The 5,890-nt window shown below is 48.3% G+C and overlaps 1 non-coding gene across 1 annotated transcript; it reads left to right on the plus strand.

Annotated features, from left to right (window-relative positions):
• The first annotated feature begins 5,613 nt into the window (after positions 1-5,613).
• TRNAN-GUU (transfer RNA asparagine (anticodon GUU)) lies at positions 5,614-5,687 on the plus strand. The gene has a single exon. It is a non-coding gene; the product is annotated as a tRNA-Asn (tRNA).
• The last annotated feature ends 203 nt before the right edge of the window (positions 5,688-5,890 follow it).

The raw sequence follows: 5,890 nt of genomic DNA on the forward strand, positions 1-5,890 counted from the left end.
GGGCTGGTCTGTTCTCCCAGGCAAGCAGCACCAGAACAAGAGGACACAGTCTCAAGCTGCACCAGGGGAGGTTTAGGCTGGAAGTTAGGAAGAACTTCTTCATAGAAAGAGAGACTGGCCATTGGAATGTGCTGCCCAGAGATGGTGGAGTCACTGTCCCTGGAGGTGTTTTAAAAGAGCCTGGATGGGGTGCTTGGTGCCATGGTTTAATTGATCAGATGGTGTTGGGTGATAGGTTGGATTTGATGATCTCTGAGGTCTTTTCCAACCTGGCTAATTCCATGATTCTGTGATTCTCTGAATATTTGCTAATGAAAGGGGAATTGCACAAAGGGAACTCCAGATGGAGTTGTAGCCAGGAAGGGGTTGATCTCTTCTCCCAGGCAACCAGCACCAGAACAAGAGGACACAGTCTCAAGCTGTGCCAGGGGAAGTTTAGGCTGGAGGTGAGGAGAAAGTTCTTCCCAGAGAGAGTTGTTAGCCATTGGAATGTGCTGCCCAGGGAGGTGATGGAGTCACTGTCCCTGGAGGCATTCAAAAAAGGCTTGGATGTGGCACTTGGAGTCATGGTTTAGTCATCACAAGGTGTTAGGTATTAGGTCATAGGTTGGACTTGATGATCTCTGAGGTCTTTTCTAACCTGGTTGAGTCTATGATTCTATGATCCTGAGGCCAGATCTCTGGAGCCAGTGGAACTCCAGTGTAATCTTTCAGTCTTCTGAAATTGCTGCTCCATTTCTACCTAGAAGGATTTTTGAGCTTCCACAACTTATTCCCCTGCTTGAGACAGCCAGCGTGTGCTAGGTTGTCAAACCTGTGTTGCACCCCCTTCATCTTATCCTGAAACATTTAACAGGGCATCAGCTGGTCTCCTTCCCTAACCTCCCATGACTTCTGTCCTTCAGGCCACTACTGAAGCGTGGAAGAGAAGCAGCTCCTCACGACTTGTGGCAGGCAGCCTTAGCTGTCTGCAAACACTGCATGTTTCCACTCGACGTTTCTGAGCATCAGCAGCCACAGTAAAAACATCACCTCCCCCTCTGTTTTTCCTGCTGTTTACAGATGACAATCTGTAGATCACAGGAGAGATCACAGGACCACAGGATGTTAGGGGTTGGAAGGGACCTCCAGAGATCGAGTCCAACCCCTTCTCTGATGTAAATCCCTCTCTAACATCAGGCAGTAAACACAGCCTCAGACAACAGATTGAGGTGCTGTGGCCAAGATACCAGCCTTGTGCTTTTGATGCTCAGTTTGCATGCCTGAAAGCTGGCCAAGGTTTCTCTTAGACTACACAGCTACGTGCAGGACATTCCTGCAGCTTTGTTCACTCTGCTTACTCTGCAAGAGCAGCTGCAGTTGTGCTTCGGACCTCCCCAGACACAAAGTGTGCAAAAGCTTCTATTGTGACAAGTTCTCAGCTGACTTTTGTCCTCATATTTGCTGCTCTTGAAGGCATGAAGGAATTTGTCCCTGATCAAACAACCAGAATTCTTCTGATGACATCACCAGAACTGGCTCAGTCCCCAGCATCACCTCTTTGGCTGCACCTCAGCCTTCTCCAAGGAAAACATGACTGCAATCAGGGCTCTTGGGCCAGAAACCTGGTGCCAGAAACCTGCCTGCAGGCTTTTAGGTTCAATTTGGACCACAGTGGTCTCTTGTCTTCTCCCATGAAGAATAAATGTAATTTAATATGGACCCAAACAAAGTCTGTTTAAACCAACCAGCAGACACAAATCCAAAGCCCAAATCACATCAAGCTAACTTAAAAAAACCCACCCTCTACTTAAGCACTTAAGCATTCAGTGCTTTGTGCTTCAGAAAATCATAGAATCATGGAATCAGTCAGGGGTGGAAGGGACCACAAGGATCTAGTTCCAACCCCCCTGCCGTGGGCAGGGACACCTCACACTAGATCAGGCTGGCCAGAGCCAAATGCTGAAATGCTGAAGGCAAACTCCTCCATGCCTATAATTTTAGGGCAGACATAAAAGATAATTGGAGATCATCTCTATTGAAAATAAAGAAAAAAGGATACTGGAAAATCCTTTCCTTGTCAATACTAGTGGTGTCCCCCAGTGCTGAGCCCCATCCTGTTCAATAACGTTACTGATGATCTGGACAAGGGGATTGAGTCCATCATCAGTAAGTTTGAAGATGACACCAAGTTGGGGGCAGGAGTTGATCTGTTAGAGGTAGGAGAGCTCTGCAGAGGGACCTTGACAGGCTGGACAGATGGGCAGAGTCCAAGGGCATGAGAATGAACATATCTAAGTGCCAGGTTCTGCACATTGGCCACAACAACCCCATGCAGTGCTATAGGCTGGGGACAGAGTGGCTGGAGAGCAGCCAGGCAGAAAGGGACCTGGGGGTACTGGTTGACAGTAGGCTGAACATGAGCCAGCAGTGTGCCCAGGTGGCCAAGAAGGCCAATGGCATCCTGGCCTGCATCAGGAACAGTGTGGCCAGCAGGAGCAGGGAGGTCATTGTGCCCTGTGCTCAGCACTGGTTAGGCCACACCTTGAGTCCTGTGTCCAGTTCTGGGCCCCTCAGTTTAGGAAAGATGTTGAGTTGCTGGAAGGTGTCCAGAGAAGGGCAATAAGACTGGGGAGGGGTCTGGAGCACAGCCCTGTGAGGAGTGGCTGAGGGAGCTGGGGTTGCTTAGCCTGGAGAAGAGGAGGTTCAGGGGAGACCTTCTTGCTCTCTCCAACTCCCTGAAGGGAGGTTGTAGCCAGGAGGGGGTTGGTCTCTTCTCCCAGGCAAGCAGCACCAGAACAAGAGGACACAGTCTCAAGCTGTGCCAGGGGAGGTTTAGGCTGGAGGTGAGGAGAAAGTTCTTTCCAGAAGGAGTAATTGGCCATTGGAATGTGCTGCCCAGGGAGGTGGTGGAGTCACCATCACTGGAGGTGTTTAGGAAAAGACTGGATGAGGCACTTGGTGCCATGGTTTAGTTGATTAGATGGTGTTGGGTGATAGGTTGGAGTTCATGATCTCAAAGGTCTTTTCCAACCTGGTTAATTCCATTCCATTCCATACCATTCCATTCCATTCCATTCCATTCTACTACAGACATTGTTTTGGTACTGATTTTCTTCATGACATGAATGCACTGCAGGAATGCCTCCCAGAAGTGTTTTGCATCCATTTTCACATGAAGAGCTGAGAGAGGACAGTTTTGCTTGCTGTCTGGAAGGCAGCAAAATGTTAAGTAAAAGGAGTTTAAAAAGAGTCTCTAGACACCCTCGTGAAACATCCCTCTCCAGCCTTCCTGAAGGATCCCTTCAGGTATTGGAAGGCAGCTGCAAGGTCTCCCATAAGTCTTCTCCAGGCTGAACACCCCCAGCTCCCTCAGCCTGTCCTCATAGCAGAGCTGCTTCAGCCCTTGGATCATCTTTGTGTCCCTTCTCTGGACCTGCTCCAACAGCTCTGTGCCCTTCTCATGCTGGGGACCGCAGAACTGGGTGCAGTATTGGAGGTGAGATCAGAGGATCTTGTTTACAATGTAGTCAAGGCATAGAATGAGTATGGATTTGTGTGCAGAGGTGTAAATCTTCACAGAAGCTTAGATCAAGAAGCTTATAACCAATATGCTAATTGGCCAAGGCATATGAGGTATTTTTCTTCAACTTATAAGTAGCAAATATCTCCCTGTTCATTTCATTAGCTGTTAGATACAGCTCTCATTGCTGAATCATTTCTGATAAAGACATTGTGGTGTCTTTAAAGCTCTTCCAGCAGCTCCAAGGCTGAACACTGAACCTTAGTAAATCCAGCTGGTGGCTGGTCACAAGTGGTGTTCCTCAGGGCTCCATGTTGGGACCACTTCTGTTTGACATCTTTATTGATGACCTTGATGAAGACACAGAGTGTGTCAGCAGTAAGTTTGCAGATGGCACCAAGTTAGGTGGCAGTGTTGATCTGCACCAGGGTAGGGAGGCTCTGCATAGGCACCTGGATAGGTTGGATCCATCCAACAGGATGAGCTTCAACAAGGCCAAGTGCCACGTCCTGCATTTGGGTCACAACAACTCCAAGCAACACTACAGGCTTGGGGCAGTGTGGCTTGAAAGCTATTGGCAGAAAGGGACCTGGGGGTCCTAATGGACAAGCAGCTGAATAGGAGCCAGCAGTGTGCCCAGCTGGCCAAGAAAGCCAAAGGCATCCTGGCTGGGATCAGCAACACTGTGTCCAGCCCAGCAGGAGCAGGGAAGGGATTGTCCCCTGGGACTCAGCTCTGGTGAAGCCACACCTAGAGTACTGTGTCCAGTTTTGAGCACCTCAATCCAAGAGAGATGTGGAGGTGCTGGAGCCAGGGCAGAGGAGAGCAAGGAAGCTGTGAAGGGCCTGGAGAATAAATCTGATGGAGAGCAACTGAAGGAGAAATGGTCAGTTTGGAAAAGAGGAGGCTGAGGGGAGACCTCATGGCTGTCTACAACTGCCTGGAAGGACATTGTGGAGAGGCTGGTGCTGTAATGTAATCAGTGACAGAACAAGAGGGAATGGCCTCAAGCTGCCACTGGGCAGGTTTAGACTGGATGTTAGGAAACATTTTTTCATGTCAAGAGTGGTCAGGGATTGGAATGTGCTGGGCAGGGAGGTGGTGGAGTGCCCAAGCCTGGCTGTGTTTCACGGTGGTTTGGACATGGTTTAGGGGTGAACCTTGCAGAGTAGGGTTGTGGGTTGGCCTTGGTGATCCTGAGGGTGTTTTCCAACCTGAATATTTCTGTGATTTAATTTTAATTCTTATGGTGCCTGCCCAGAAGGTCCACATTCCAAAATGAAGCTGTGCTGTGCAAGCTCTGGACCATGTTGGGCTTTATCACTGATTTTTTTCTTGTTCATGCACATTTTGTTATGAGAATCCTGATTACTTTATTTATTTTGCTGTACTTTCTTTTCCAGCAGCTCCTGCAAAGTCCTTTCCTTGTCTCAAACCTGTGTGTTCCTCGTGGCACCTTTTAACAAAGAGAAACCTTAAGCTTCAAATGAACATCTCCAGGTAGCCTAGCAACAGGCTATGATTAATCATCCCTTTCACCTAAGTGTATGCAGATAAATGTCTGAAAGCAAAAAGCAAACTCACAATTGCTTGGCCAGAGCCTGGCAGTGCAGGGAGAGAGAGGAGAAAAAAAAAGGGAATATCATAATATCTTGTGATCTTTGTTAAGGGGTGGGGGTGGGGTAAAAAAAAAGAGAGAGACAGGAGAGAAAATGAAAGCTATATTTAATGGGTTGGATCTGCATTGCGGAGTAAAACACAGGGCATAATGGATGGGGGGTTTTTAATACCAATTAAATGGTGTACTAAGAGAAAGTATAGATGCCCTGGTTTCTCATTATTGGTTACCATTGCTAATTTACTAGCCATGCCTTTTCATATGTGAGAGATCAGAAACAGTCAGCAGTAATTGCTGGGCCATCACAGCTCGACTGAAACGCAGTGTGAATGAAATGGAGTGTCGTTGAATACACAGCTAATGGCTCCGTGGCACCCCACCAGGGTTTGGGGCCCTGCAATGGACTTTTGTACTGAGTGCTGTGCTTAAAACTGATGCAAAGCATTGGCTGTGGCATTAAGTCTATAATGAAAGTTTGCCAGGAGAGAGAAAAGTCTCTGTGGCGCAATGGGTCAGCGCGTTCGGCTGTTAACCGAAAGGTTGGTGGTTCAAACCCACCCAGGGACGAGGTCAACCTGATCATGGCAGTGGGGTTGGAACTGGGTTGGCCTCACCTTTGTTTGAGGTCCTTTCTATCACAAAACAGTTCCATACCCCAAAGGGAAAAACCACTGAGTTGCTGCCAATTGGCGGCCAGTAGCAGGACAAGAGGACACAGTCTCAGGCTGCGCCAGGGGAGGTTCAGGCTGGATGTTAGGAAAAAGTTCTAT

Source organism: Dryobates pubescens, chromosome 3 (genome assembly GCF_014839835.1).
Source record: "Dryobates pubescens isolate bDryPub1 chromosome 3, bDryPub1.pri, whole genome shotgun sequence".
NCBI lineage: Eukaryota > Metazoa > Chordata > Aves > Piciformes > Picidae > Dryobates > Dryobates pubescens.